Source organism: Mauremys reevesii, linkage group 5 (assembly GCF_016161935.1).
Source record: "Mauremys reevesii isolate NIE-2019 linkage group 5, ASM1616193v1, whole genome shotgun sequence".
In the NCBI taxonomy this organism is placed as follows: domain Eukaryota; kingdom Metazoa; phylum Chordata; order Testudines; family Geoemydidae; genus Mauremys; species Mauremys reevesii.
This window is the reverse complement of record NC_052627.1, coordinates 119,885,311-119,901,286: the sequence shown is the minus strand read 5'-3', so window position 1 is coordinate 119,901,286 and position 15,976 is coordinate 119,885,311. Positions and strand designations below refer to the sequence as shown.

At 39.4% G+C, this 15,976-nt stretch overlaps 1 protein-coding gene and 1 long non-coding RNA gene across 9 annotated transcripts in view; one reads left to right on the top strand and one right to left on the bottom strand.

Annotated features, from left to right (window-relative positions):
* The window catches only part of ZFYVE28 (zinc finger FYVE-type containing 28), a 298,503-nt gene that overhangs the window by 180,241 nt on the left and 102,286 nt on the right, over positions 1–15,976 (bottom strand). The window lies entirely within an intron of this gene.
* On the top strand, positions 1,598–10,135 carry LOC120405751. 2 transcript variants are annotated; one of them, XR_005598827.1, is made up of 3 exons: positions 1,598–1,859; positions 3,767–3,853; positions 4,452–4,717. It is a non-coding gene; the product is annotated as an uncharacterized LOC120405751 (long non-coding RNA). The 2 variants fall into 2 exon arrangements; XR_005598826.1 differs by lacking the exon at positions 4,452–4,717 and adding an exon at positions 7,122–10,135 and having other exon boundaries at positions 1,599–1,859.

Sequence of the window (15,976 nt, the reverse complement as noted above, 5' to 3'; positions counted from 1 at the left end):
TGGTCAATCACCACCTTAACCACTATTTTGAGAGAGCATCTAACACATTGTGAACATGTTGAAATTGAACATTACCTAAAACAAATATAACAAGGAACTACTTTTTTCTCTTTTTCTATGGTGTATGCACTCCACAAGACCATAATAAAACCTTTAATGGATATTATTAAATATTTATATCACAGTAGCATACAGTGGTCCTGGTCACAACAGAATCAATTGTGCTAGGCTTTGAAAATGTACATAACCCTATCCTGCAGTGGGAGGGTGGCACCAAAAACCAGGTTGGAAGAAAGGGATACTACATACATGCGAAGAGGCTAATGTGATATGCTTATGTCTTGGTAGTTTCATGCTGTTTTTCTTCTTTCATCTCTTTTTGTAATATAACCTAAAATGACTTCCTGCCTGAATACTGAGTTTTTGTTCCCTTTTTTTTTTTAAGTGGTTGTTCCATTGCTTGCCTATTTGCTCTATTGTTCATTTTCACTTTGGCTCACTTTCTCTTATTTATGCCTTTCCCCCTTTTATGTAAATGTCTGTACATCCTATGTTACTAATAAGGTGTTTTGTTTTTAAAAGTAGGCTTCTGCCAGTGTAGTCTTCACAAGTAATACTGTGGACTAAGTAATTACGTTTGACTTTTTAACTATGTGCCTACAGACATGATATTCCTGTCAAAGAATATCTTTCACTCAAAGAACCACCAACCTAGGCTGAACTCCAAGTTCAAGATACAAAAACCGGCAACATGCTTCTCCTGCTATCTCTGTGTACACTATACCATTTTGCCACATGTGCTAGACTTCAGGCTAACATTAAAGTTGATTGGCCACAAGCCTATATATGAAACCAAGGACACAGCATAACTTTACTAGTAACCTTTTTCAATGTTTTTCTAGGTTAACACTTAATATTTGTTAAATATTTTCTCTCTCTGCCCCCCCATCCCAAGTACTTTTTCAAAAATGACTCGTGATTTTGAGTCCCTATATTGTACATCAAGATAAAACTTGAGACTCCTTTAAAGGGGACTGATTTGCACATTGGAAGGAAGGGGTCTTCAGCCCTTGTGAAAATCAGTTTCTTTTTAGGTATCTCAAATTGGGAACCCAAAAACACTCAGACACCAAAAAACACTAGTCACTATCGAAATGTTAAACCACACGTACATTTCAAAATGTTATATGTATATACATGTGTATGATTTAAACCTGTAAGTCGGGTGTGGGATTCGATGGCACTAATCTAGCTTGATTTCTACAGCAACTTAATCTCCACATCACATTGAGCCACCAATGTACACAAACATTTCTTGTGTCATCTCCACCTGATACCAGAGAAATTCCCCAGTTTCCATTTTGCATTCCTGACTGAACAAGCCAGAGTCACACAGTTATTAGAAGCTACAGGTCACATGGTCAAAAGTAGGCTAAAGATTGCATAGCCTGGTAAAGATTTCTGGGCATGTGCAGTTCAAAAGTAGGGGAAAGGTCAGATGAGGCAACCATAGCTCTGAGGTAAACAGCAGTGAGCATGCATGGAATGTTGGCACATGTTCAAGAGATGAGGTGATGTTGGCATGCATTCAAAAATGTGAGGTAATGTTGACATGAGTTCAAGAATGTTTGGTATTGAGCATGTGCAGCACGTGCAATAAAGATCTGATGAGGTAATTAGTCTAGAAAGTTCTGAAAGGACAGTATAAAGGTCAGAAAACAGAGCGCTAGCAAAGAGCTGCTGACGGATAAAGGGACCGGACCTTGGATGGAGAAGCGGTGCCGAGCAGAGCTGAACGTGATAGCTGACGGTGGCAGCAGTAGCTACAGCAGATAACACAGTAAAGCCAACAGGCCAGAGTAAGCCTGCCAGTTTTAATTATAGTCTTGTATAGTATAGAGTAGTATTAGTATGTGTGTATTAATAAAGTTACATGAGTGTGAGCTAATTGTAACTTAAATTGTACTTTAAGTTTTTCATATATAAGGACTGTCAGCAATCTGTAACAGACTGGCCATCTGTGACAGGGTGCAACCACTTAGAATCCTCTCACCTGTATGTTATTGCAGTTGGGATGCTCTTTAACTTGCTGAAGGGATTTGTGTTTTTAGATTACTACTGTATTAGGGATCATGGTTTCTACTAACAAGGTATCTTGTTTTGGAAACAAATACTGTTTGTGTCAACCAATCATTTATGAGAAGGTGGTGTCTGTGTCCTTCAAGTATTTCCTTGACTACCCTGGAGACCCATACCTTAAGAGAACAGATTGGTGAACAGGTGGGCTGTTTTAAGGGAAAATCTTTATGAGGATATTTATATTCTACTCACACAGGGAAAAACTGTTACGGGATACTTAAAAATTCACTTGTTTTGAGGGAATCCCTTGGTAAGCCCGGGAGGGGGCAATAGATCAGTTATATTCTGTGGGTACCCTAATTCTGTTTTCAGGGAAACACACAAAACACATTCTTTCTTTCTTCACCATTCAAGATCCTTCTCAACGTGTCAATTTGGAAATGTAACAAAAACCTAAATAATACTATCAAATCATAATCCCCCTTTACTCAACTTGCAAATCAGGCAAGTTCTGGGTAGATGGCTCAGAATCCCAGAATTTGAGTTTCCAAGTGAATTTTTGCTTCCCTGGATTAGGACTGCCAGCAATTTAGTGTGATAGCTTCTAATTAGCGCTCTAAATATATAATGTGTGGATGTAAGTCTTTAACCAAATAGTTTAGCTCATGTAGGGGGAATCTGAATTTTTGAACCAAAAAATATCCTGAATTATTTCCTCACTGATGACTGAAGTTCATGTGCCCATGATGTGTATGTGGTATAAATTACAACTGTGAAGAGTATGTGAGCAGAGAATCATTATATGACAGGATATTTATATGATTAAAGGATCAGAAAACATTCCTTATAGTAGTAGACTCAAGGAGCACAATCTAGTTAGCTTACACAAAGATGATTAAGAGGTGACTTGATCACAGTCTCTAAGTACCTACTTGGGAAATATTTATAATGGGCTCTTCAATCCAGCAGACAAAGTTATGACAAGATCCAATGGTTAGAAGTTGAAGCTAGACAGAGTCAGACTAGAAATAAGGTGTACTTTTTTAACAGTGAAGGTAATTAACCATTGGAACAATTTACCATGGTTTATGGTCAATTCTCCATCACTGACATTTTAAAATCAAGATTAGATGTTTTTCTAAAACATATGCTCTAGTGCAAACAGGAATTATTTTAGGGAAGTTCTGGCACTTGACCTCTTGTGCATCACAACTAGATGATCACAGATTCTGGCCTTGGAATCTATATTAATGATTGTGCAGCCAAATTCAGATCTGCTAATGTTGTCTCATGAATGAAACTCCTCTTAATAGCAGTCACGATTTGCTGACTGATATCACACACTGGTATGCAAGATAACACACTTACTTCCGATTTGAAGTACATGGGAAAATCTTGGTCTCTCATACTGCTGGGTAGTAATTATTGCCAAAATGATGACTTAATGGTAATCACTGGGGCAGCTTTTTAGAATGCTCAGGACAGTAGCATTATCTCATAATGGCCACCAACCCCTCTATGGAAGTGAGCCCCATTTACTGATAGGGCATGGTACCCTTTTTCTATCCTGTGATAATTTCTCATGAGACAAAAGTCTTAAAGCCCTTTCTTATAGATTCTTTAGAAATAACCACTGAAATACTGTTTCCTGGCTAAATAAGTTGCACATTTCTAATGTGTTCCCTAGCAAACACGGAAGAAAATGAAGAGGAAGAGATTGATTGTTACCAACAGCCTGATACTGCACTCCCATAACTTCCAGTGAAGACACTGTGTAAGTGCAGGTGCTCATTACCTGGGATCCTAGTTTTCCATTATCAACCCGCCCAAAATTCTGCAATAAAAAAATCCACATTTTTCTACAATTAAAATGAAATGCTGCTCTTCAATTTCCCTACTCACTGTATAGGCATCAGTTGAACACAATGTTTTACTGATATACAGTAGAACCCTGTTTATCCGAGCCGTCATTATCTGGCTCTCTGTATTAACTGAACCACCAGTCGCTCAGGGCTAACAGCAGCTGGGGCTTGGGCTGTCAGCTCCACCACCTGGGGCTAACAGCTGGAGCCCCTGCCCTCCCACATCTTAAAATAAGGGATAGAAAGCTCTTTGCCAGTTCTCCTGATTATCCAAATATTTGGATAATCTGATCTGGCCCCAGTCCCAATGAGATCAGATAAATGGGCCTCCACTGTAAATTTAAGCATATTCAAAACCCAACCACAAGAGGGGAAGGCTTCACACATTAAATATGTGACGTTTATTTACTTTCAGTAAAATTGAGTTAATAGTTAATATACGTTTTTATTTTTTCACAAAATGTAAAAATTAAAGATTCTCTGTAAAAATGAAAATTCTGCATTTTCCAGAACAAATGGATTTCTAGGATCCCTGCTCATTACCTCTGAAAAATCAGACCCGAAGTATAGCTTTCACTACAGAACAGCACAGAAACACAGCTTGTGTTCTAAAGACAGAAAGGAACAAGAGAGAACAAATAATCTTGAACTGACCTGCATAGCATAATGGTTGCTACAGAAAAATCTCAAAAGAGATCTTTTCAACAGAAACTGAAATTCAAGGCTTAAAAAGGAACTTTGCTCAAATCACCTTTGACTTAAATTAAGCAAACATGGTGGAGACACAAATCTACTATATCAAATAGCTGCCTTAATAAATTAATTGACAGTAAGTAATAGTGTCTACTAACGTTGTCTTTCCCCCAGCCCCTAGAGCGCTAAGGGTATGTCTACACAGCAATTAAACACCTGTGGCTGGCCCAGATCAGCTGACTCAGGCTCGTGGGGACTAGATTATGGGGCTGTAAAACTGCTGTGTAGAAGTTCAGGCCCAGGCTTGAGCCCAAGCTCTGGGGCCCCACAAGTGTGGAGGGTCCAGAACCTGCGGCTCCAGCCTGAGCCCAAATGTTTACATAGCAATTTTTAGCCCCACATCCCAGCCTTGTGAGCTAGAATCAGTTGACCCAGGCCAACTGCAGCCGTGCCACAGGTCTTTTATTCCAGTGTAGATGCACCTTAAGAGCTGAACGGTGATCCTATAGAACAGGGGTAGGGGCCCCAGTCTGAGGGGCTCTGCATTTTAATTTAATTTTAAATGAAGCTTCTTAAACATTTTAAAAACCTTATTTAATTTACATACAATAGTTGTAGACTTATAGAAAGAGACCTTCTAAAAATGTTAAAATGTATTACTGGCACGCAAAACCTTAAATCAGAGTGAATAAATGAAGATTCGACACACCACTTCTGAAAGGTTGCCGACCCCTGCTATAGAAAGGTGCTGTCAGATAGGGTCTAGTCAAGACCTACCTGAAGAAACACCAGGCACTATGGAGCTAGCCCCCTTTCTTTTGTACCAGGCACTTAATACCACTCATACATTATTTTGTTGGTGTAACTGATGATTTCCTGATGGTATTCAGTACCTGCTTCAAGGTGTAGGAAGAAAGAACGTGTCAGGCACCTAACAAAGAATATAAGGGATGGGGAGTGGAGTCTCACAGCTGCAATTTTCTAGATGATAATCAGCCTTCTTTCCTTTCTAATGTCCATCAGAGATTGAGCTGGGCCTTGAAGAGGGTTCAGAGTTCGGTTCACTTCTGTGGCATGGTCTTTGTCAAAAATGGAGAATCTGGCACGTCTAGACCAGGAACCATGGGAACTGAAGGATGCTAACTAAGCCTGCTGGGTCTAAAGATGCCTAGTTTTTCCATTATGGGGGACTAGGAAGAGGGCTGAACTTGATTTGAGTCTCTCTGCAAAGGGAAGGGCAGAAGTAGGGAGACTAGAGAAGGCAGAAGTATTGATCTTTCTAAGAAGTAAGGGTTCAAGCAAGAAGCTTGCAAAAGAGGTCAGGGAGGAAACTTGAAAAGAGCTGGGCAAAGAGACCCACAAAAGCCCCTGAGAAAAAGGGAAGAAGTTTCATCCAGATCCTGATGATGGAGCTGCAGATCAAAGAGTTTATCTTTCTTTCAGCTACCCCAAAGGGGGAAGTTTTTTGTTCATCCAGAGGACTAAACTATGTAGCTAATGGGGGGCGGGGGGAGGACTGCAGCACCAGCCACATCCAATGATAGGAAGGTAAACTGCACCCTTGCAACATGCCACAAGTCTACCAGTTTTGGACACCAATAGGAGAGGAGTCTTTTGCATGAATTCATGTGTGTCATATTTCTCCTATCAGGTGCTGGTTGAAGGCAAGCTGCTCCTGGGTACATGAGCTTAGCCTTATTCAAGCCACTGTACCCCCAAATCCTTTTCTGACTAATTTGGACTTGAGGGAATGTTCATGTCACATGGGGAAAAAGATTCATGTTGAAAGTGAGCAACATGATGATGCTTCCTCTTCCTTGGATTTACCCAATGTTACCTTCAGAAAACTCTGTGCAGAAGTGGAGCTGCTGAATAAGGAAAATATGTGATGCTTAAAGACTGAGTATAAATTGGAGAAAAGAGAAACGGTACAGTGGGTGAAACTTTGGCACCAAAAATTTTTTGTAGTTTTCATTGGCTCTTCCCAACTGACAAGATAATCAATCAGTATAAATTAAAAGAAACAGGAATCTGCATAATTAAGACACAGGATGTGAAATCTTCCTGTTCTTTGCCCCTTTACCCCAAATTTGGTCACAATTACTATATCAAACTGCTTTTAGCCTTACTGGATATGATCTCTCTTTAGATGGAACTCCCAGACCCAATGCAGTCCTCCTAATTACTACTGCATTTATTTTTAATTTACAGTTCCACCACAATGCTTGTCTGTGGATAATTAATTACATTTCTGTATCAAGCTGTTTTCTGTATCAAATTATCTATCTCATTATTTATTTTAAAATTCAAACTAAGGTACTCTGTTTGGGAGCATTAGAGGAACAGCCAGTAAATCCAGGTAAATTTTTAGGCTACTGCTGTGATGCACATTGTCATCTTTAGCATTACTGGTTTGGTGACATTTTAGTGAGGCACCATGATAAGAAAGAGCATTATGTTGAAAACTATGTTGATTAAATACGACAGGAGAAAAGAAAGAAGAAAGAGAAACTAGAAGGCCCCCAAGCAAAAAACAGAAGTTGCATCCTTCTCAACTCTTGCAGTTCAAATTTGTGACTCAGGATGGTTTTCTCTGTAAAATTTTGTGTGATGTTTGCTTTCTCATAGGTAAGAATCTAACCAATTCTATTCAATTGAGTAAGTACTTCAGTTCTTAAAATGTTTTTTTTAAAAACCCATTCTTTCAGTCAAAAGTTGAGACATACAATACAGAAATGATACTTAAAAACCAAACAAATTTTAAAAAGTCAACAGAATGAGCCAACAACAAATATGGTCAAATATATAACTTACTTCTCCCACCCCATTTAATTCTACCCTCCCTCTTGTCTCTAGTGAGTGGTAAGGAAACTCAATAGCTTCAGCTCCAAACCTGGCAAAAACTACTGAGCAGCATGTAGCTGATGGTTAGAACCCAGAACTGTAACTCACATTCTAGGTACTGTTCCCAACTATGCCACTGACTTCCCGTGTGACTCGTTTGGGGCTCTTTTTAGGCCCAGATCCTCAAAGGTATTTAGGCTCCTAACTCTCACTGAAATCAATGGGAATTAGGCACTCAAATACCTTTGAGGATCTGAGCCCTTAGGCCCTGATTCTACAACCACATGCTTCGCTTTACACACAAGTTGTCCACTGTGACCCATATGCAAAACGTTAAGCACATGAGCAATGCCAGGGACAGGGCCATAAGCTCTGCATTTCTCATGTGTAAAATAGAACTAATATTCAGTAATACAAAGGGGTGTTGTGAAAATTAATTTGTTAGTAAATGTTTGTAAAACAATCTGAGATTCTTGGGTGAAAGTTGTTACATAAGGTTCAGAACAGTATTATGTACTCTAAATTAATAGGGAGTGCTCTGGATCAAGACTAGTTGCTACCATCCCAACACATTCATCTTCTCCTACTTACTGAATCACCTCTACTATGATCTCCATCTTCCTATAGCCTGGGGAACAAGCATCTTTTAAGTTTGACAGCACTTGAGAAAGTGCAGTTTTATTATTTAGCTAATGCTGAGGTTAAACATTAAACAGTCATTTTGGAGCCAGACTTAATAAGAGGGAGGAAGAAACTCAACATTTTAATTCTTGGGATAACTTTGAAGGATTAGCAGCCATAGCGTTCTGTGGATTTTAATAGGCCACTGTCTTAAGGAAAAAACAAAATAAGTGACATGCAAAGGCTACTTCATATGATACAGAGAAATATTCAAATAAAACTAATCTAAGTATTTATATTCTGGTCTCTGTGCCTAATCTAAAGTTTTCTGATATCTGTAACTGCTTTTTGGTTTTATTCAGGGTATGTTGCCCAAATGTGTTTCTAATTGTGCAGTACCAAATTTTAATATGAACAAAACTAAAACAACACTCTGTATTTCTGTAGCCTCTTCTGTCTAAGGCTCTCCAAATATTTTACAAAAAATAAGGAATGGTAATAGTTGTATTGCATTAACATCCAAAAGACAACGATCATTATCAGTATTCCATTATGCTAGGCATTGTACAAACACTGAGCCCCTGCACTGAAAAGATTACAATCTAAATTGAAACGAGAACAACAAAAGGAGTGAGAACAATTGTACGTATGTTAGCTTTGCACAATTTGACGGTTCTATCCCCAAGTGCAGTTCCACCTAGTCATCATTGGTTAACAGGTTTCCTGTAGGCATCACAGAATAGATAGATCTTTAGGAAGGATCTGAAGGATGGCACCATTAAAGATCTGTATCCATTGTTTCCAAATTTTTACAGCTAATAAACACTTGTTATAGTTAATGCTTGGTTATCATCATAGTGTTTGAATTGAGTAAAAAGGACATCTCACAGCAGGTACATATTCTATATGGGATTATATCCATTACTCACTTTTACTAAAAGTTCATACTGATGTCAGCAAGTGCTGCAAAAACATTTATAAGACAACAAGGTAAATTAGCCAGCTAGTCTGAAAAATGAAGGCTTAAAGCAGGATTTAAAACCAACATGCCCACATTCAGTAAGACGCTTTCATAGGAAAATGTCATCAACTTCTGCAGAATCTAAGCTTTAAATGGATTTCATATGGATTTCAAATTATGGGAGCATGAAATGAACAAAGTACATTCTCATTTGAATCACCCATTCAAGGATGTATATCCTGATTTTTGGTGAGACTCAGGAGTAACTGAGCAAAATTTGGCCCAGTACCTTCAGTTTAAAGACCAATTACTACATGCCCCACACAGTGTTTAATGTGATGGATAAAAGATCCATATTAATCTATTAACAGTGGCTCAACGATTCAGACAATGAGACGGTTTACAGACACTTCTGTTAATTTGTTAATGGCATACTAGATGTTGAAAACAATTACTGATAGTTAAACAACAACAAAATCTACATAAACCATCCAGACATAACCTACTAACCGAAGTCAGTACCTTGTTGAGGTTCTATGGTATAAAAGTGGGGCTGTGACATGCTTCCCTCATGCAATCAGTCTGGCTCCTACCACCCAACACCTCCTTGGTTCCGCTCCCCAGTCCCCGAAAGCCATGTGCTGTGGTCACAGCCTCCAACCTCAATCGGCTTCCCAACATGCAAGAACTAAATATATCACCATCTATTGAAGACAGTAGATCCATCCATATGCTGTACCGCTCAAAGCATACACATCTATTGAGAAAGAACTCTCTGAATCTCTTTATCAGCAAAAACTATCTATGACAAGGAAGGAAAGTGGTGGACAAACAATTAGAGCTGGTTTGAAAATGCCAGTTCATTGAATTCAAAATTTCTTATGAAAGCAGGTTGGGTTCAATGACCGTTCATCAAATCACAGGCACAGTTGCAGAGGAACCCTGTCTCCCAGATTTCCAGGGTCCGCGGCTCCCAAGGAGCCCTGTCATAGGGCTGGGGACCCAGACTTCTTGGGTCCACCACTCCATGGGAGCCCCACCCTGCCAGACTCTGAGGGTTTCCTGCATTGCTGCTGTGCAGCCAGGAAGAACTGAAACATCTGGCTTGATGAGGCTTTTGGGACTTCCAAACTTCTGGTTCTGCAGGAAGAGAGCCTAGAAGGCCTGAGAACCATGGCTCCAAGCTCCACAGAAGGGATCCTGAAAATTCTGGGTGTCCTCAGGGCTTCTGGGCTCAAAGCTAGGAGCCTGGAGGTCCTGGGATGGACTTCCAGGCTCCAAGGTTTTGGGGGCAGCCTTGCAATGTAGAATATACTCCTGGCCAGAAACCTCAGGAGTTCCAGATTCCCAGACTAGCTGGCTCTCCATGTTGGCCACTTAGGAGTTAGTCAGCCCAAATAGCCAGCTGGCCCAGGAGTCTGAAAGCCCTGAGGTCCCCAGCCAGGGGCCCAGGAGCCACAGACCCTGGAAACCCTAGCAGCTGCTAGATGAAATTGACACTCTTGTCAGTTTCATGTGTGCTATGCTAGTCCAGGAAGCATACTTCCTTTCAGAAAAATTATGTGTCAGTGTTTCCTAAACTAATTTTTAGGGAGATTTCTGATTTGCAATAAATTTCAAAATGCCAAAATTTCTCATAGAACAGAAATTCCACATTTTGGTCAGCCCTACTAACAATATACTAAGTGCGTCATTTAAAAGCCCTAAAGAAGAAAATAAGGTATGTGAACCCACGTATGAATTCCATAATGTTCTAATTGGAGAAATTCAAGAACACATATGTAACACCTGCCAAATGACACTATAAAATCCTCTTCCTTTCTCTAAAAAGTAGCTAATGCTTTCCAAGTGCAGGAAAACAGAAAAATACCTCCCAAACATCTGCAGTCCTTTATGTGGCCTGGATTACAGTCCTGTTCCTGACTGGCCTACCTATACTTTCCTGAACATCTTCCTGTCTGCTGCCATTGGCCACTGGTTGAGTGTGGAGATTAGTGCTAGTTTCAGGTATTCTTTTAAAACCACTGGTAAAAACATTAGAAACCAAATGGAAATAATTATCTGTGCCATGTTTCAGTTACATTTCTTCATGATTGATAATTGGACATATGCTTAATTTTAAGAGGCCCTATCTAAAAAGCAACATCTAGTTTGTTGGTTTTCATTTGAGTTATTACATGTGTGTACAATTTCTACTGAATTTCAATTAAATGCAGAAGTACTGCAATTCACTTTTCACTTCTTTGTCTGGCTGATAAAATGCATGGTTAATGTAAGGTGCATTTAGTCCCTACTGTCTTCTTCTGAATAAAAGAGCAGTTAAGCCTTGAATACAGACTCTGCTGTGAGTCTAATGCAGGCCCTCTAGCAGAGAGATTATGTGATTATTTATGGATGCCGCAGTCATGTGGCTGTACAGCAATGCTTTTGTTGGAAGCATGACACAATTAGATTTCAGACAAACTGCTGGCAGCAACTTGCAGTGTTGCATTTTCATAAAACATGCCCTCATAATGATGGTAAGAGAAAGGTCAGCATTTTAGTATTTGTCTCGACTAATATCCATACTCCAGATTCTTCAATGCTTTAAGTGCTAATTTAACAAAACTAACAATTTCTTTTCCACTGTTAAAACATAACTTTTTTTGTGTTTTACCTTGCCTCATGTGTTTAATCACAGGTGAATAATATATTCCTTGTGAAAAAAAATGGTTAACAGAAATTAACCTAAATTGGTTGTAGAAGTCAGGAAATACAAATATTCTGTTTGTTTACCTAAACTTATCCTATCTTTGCCCCCATGTGCAAATAGTATGCATAATAATATAGTCTAATTACATAATCACATATTGCTCAATTTCTCAGAAAGTATAACATATACACATCCTTAAATGTAGAGTTGTTTTCTCTGTAAGGCATGTATTTGAATACCTTTATCTGTACCCATTTAAAAAGGTATTTTTTATTTAATTCAGAGACAGATATACCTTTGAACTATCTCCCATTTTGTTTCTCTGAGAATCACTTACAGTTATAGTAACTGGATATTTTAAAATCATCCCTTGCTTTACTGTCTATTATGTTGCAGCATAGCTGTTTTGTATTTTTTGTATTAGCCTGCTCTCAAATTATTTCAATAAATGCAAAAATATTACTTCCTCTGACTACTGGATGTATTTTATTTAAAACATTGATGAAATTTAAGAAAAATCAGTTTAAAATTTTGAGTTCAGAATATTATCCACCTAAACGTCTAATTAGAAAGTTGATTGCACTACACCTTAAGTGGAGGATGGGGGCGGTAGAAATGTCCAGCTTGCCAGGGGAAGGGAAATAGCGCTTTACAGGTGAGGGGTGGGAGAGAGTCTCAGAAGCTGCTGCAAAAGGGGGAATGGGTCAGTGTGGCAATGCTGACTCATCCCCGGGGACCAGAAGGGCTGGAGAGTTCAAAAGGGCCAAGCCCAGCAAATGAAGCCCCTTTTCCCCAGATGAGGTGCAGCAGCACCCACTCTCCCTTCCCTTGAGGTGGCAAAATACCAGGTTTGGTCAGGATCTGTTGTGGGCATCGCGCTAGCTGCTCCTTTCTAGGGGGGCTGGGAAGGAATTTTTCCCCTCATCACCAGATTGGCCTAGGTGGAGTAGGTTTTTTTTCCCCACCTTCCCCACAGTGGGCTCATGGGGGGCTTTGTTATGGTGAGTAGGGAAGGGAGTTAGGCTATGCTGTCACAACTCATTATGTAGGTGTGGGACAGATGTCCAGTGCAGGTGCTCCCTTAGGGAGTAAACTCAGTGACCAGAGAAATGACGTGGTAAAGGACTTAAACACAGCAGGGAGACAATCCCCCTTTCCTTATAGCCCACCTTAACCCTCGTTTGGGGGAGGGAGTGGTAAAGTCCTAGCAATGGGTTGGCTGAGGGAACTGGATGGAAAAAGAGGGCGGCTGACAGAAGCCCTCAAGTAGATATTGAATGATCCTGGAGTTACCTGCACTATACACTTATCTGCCATGTAGTCCCAGACATCTACTAATAAAGTTGCAGCCTGATTAAAACCATATTAACTGTCTCATGTCTTTCTTTCAGTATAGTTGGACAATAACAGTATATATATCTACCGTACAACTTACTTTCTGTAAAAACAGACCAAGTATGAATGTATTGTAGGATGCTAAATATTTAACTGTATTAAACAGCAAAATGTTTTTATAGTAAGATGTCTTGAGGGAGCACAACTGACATACTGAGAGTATATCGTATCGTTCAAGGATGTCCCACATTTTACAAGATTCCAGATGTGTATCTGGTATTGCTAGAGAGAGAGAGACAGAGACACATTTGAGTGTCTTAACAGTTCTTTGAATGGCATTTACCATTTATTTTCCTTTTTAAAAAATAATGGAAAATAAATAAAATAAATTATATTATTCTTTTAACCAAACAAATTGGATCTGTTAGTGAAATATTACCAAACCAAAAAGTCACAGAAGTCACCAGAATCCACAAATACCAGAAAATTATCCCAGCGTACATTAAAACATTCTGTAATTAGAAGAAAGCAATTACAAAATTCAAAATATAGTTTAAGACATATCACAAACAAATCTAACAGTAACAGGCCTGTCCACTGATCTAAACAATCCCTCACCTCCATTTATGGCAACAAGTAATATAGCAATAGATAGTCCATAGCTGAAACACCACACAGAATCCCAACCATCCTTTAAGTCTATAGGAATAGTACTTGTTCCTAACACTTCAAAACTGCACACCTAGCAGGGATAAAAAAAGTTAATGCATGCTTAAACTACAGATGAATGCATGAGAGCACATTTTTACTTGATAATACATTTAATGAGTCTAGTCAAAAACTGTATTATGTACGGTCATTGTGATTTTTAAATTCTAAAAAAATTTGGAAAACAAAACCCAATTTCCTCCTGAATAAATACACCTGTCCTCATTGAGGCCCATTTCCATACCAGATTGCAAATTTCAGATTTCACCCATTTCAGCACTAGGCCTGTTCAGAGTCTCTAACAAAAAGTTGTGAAGGGTAAAAAATTACAGAGGCCAATCAAAGAAAAAGGTTGGGCAAAGAGGCTGGGTGTGGGGAGGTTCAGAGCTGAGGTGGGGGGTTCGAGGAGTCAGATTTTGAGGCCAGAAAGGACCATAAGATCATCTAGTCTGATCTCCTACAACAGTGGTTCTCAAACTAGGGCCGCCGCTTGTTCAGGGAAAGCCCCTGGCGGGCTGGGCCAGTTTGTTTACCTGCCGTGTCCGCAGGTTTGGCCGATCGTGGCTCCCACTGGTCGTGGTTCACTGCTCCAGGCCAATGGGGGCTGCAGGAAGCAGCGCGGGCTGCGGGACATGCTGGCCACCCTTCCTGCAGAGAGTAGATAAGGAGTAGGGAGGGAGAACACCACTGGGAATCAGTGAGGACAGAAAAAGTCAGTAGGGGGTGTGACTGGAAGCTGAAGAGGAGAGAAACAGATTGGATGAGGCTCGGGGGGGACAGAATTAGAACTAACTGGGTAAGGGATGGGACTATGACAAGGAGGAGGAATTGGGAATGGCTGCAAAAGGGCCTGGGAGTGTTGGGGGGATGAAATGGAGATGGGGCTGAAGGGCTCCTACACTGGAAAAGTCACTTAAACCAAACTTTTTATCAGGTGGTCACTAATTGTGCATAGTTTATTTTCTAGGTGTCTGACTTGAGATCCTGCAGTTGGATTTGCAGACATGCTGAGCATTCACAGCTGCAACTGAAGCCAATGGGAGCTGTACTTCGAACATATAATGTGCTACATAATGCTACATACTCTGGAAAAACTCAGGCCACAAGTGTCTCAAATTGAGTACCCATAATCAGGGATACTTTTTTAAAAAACTGTTATTTTTAAATAACTTAAATAACTATTTATTTTTAAATAACTTTATTAAGGCAAAGTCACAATAGAATGTTAACATTGTACATTACTTATTCAGGATCAGGTTAATATTCAGAGAACCTGTGCTTTCTGGGGAGCCCTTCTCCTCTGACTACGGTAAAAAGGATGACCAAATTCTAAATTCTAAATCCTCTTTTTGGCAATTTTCTTGTGCACATACTTGGAGTGAAAGCTTTTTCATTTAAATGATAGTCCATATTTTACTACACCACAATTCCATAGGAGTCGTCATATTTTTCCAGTAATGTGCAATACAATGTCCAGCTACTAACAGTAAAAAAATTAATTTGTCATTCTGCTTAAAATGTAGACCCTTTAGTGGAGCATTAAGTAAGCAAGTCAGGGAATCTCTAGGAAGCCGGCATTTTGTCACAAGATGAATCTCTTCAATTATTTCCTCCCAAAACATTGTAATTCCTGAACTCAACCACCTCATGTGCCTTTCCCTGCAATCCATGAAGCAGAGCTCCTCCCTAGAAGCGAAAAACTATGATGGATCTTAACTGGAGTCACGTGCCATCTGTACAATAATTTATGAAAAATTTCTTTATGAGCTACAGAAATGGAAGATGTATATCCCCTTTCCTACATGAGACCTACTCATCCTGATCAATTTATTTGTCCAGATATCTCTTCCATCTTTTAATCTGGGTTGTTTTCTTATCAACATCTTTTTCAATCAAAATTGTATACATCTTAAAAATTAAACCTTTTGTTCCAGCTTGCTCCTGCGTCTGCAACTCAAATGTGGTTAAAGGTCTAGATAGAACTGCCTTCTATCCAGATTTTACAATAAAATGCTTGACTTGTAAATACTGAAAATATAGGATCTTTATAGTATTTACATTACTACATATCTCTTGTACGATTTCAAATCAGGAACAGCTGTCCAAACAGAGTCATCTCAGCTCTTGCCCATAACATATAGTTACTCTGACAGTTCCTAACAATAAATGTTTGATTATTAA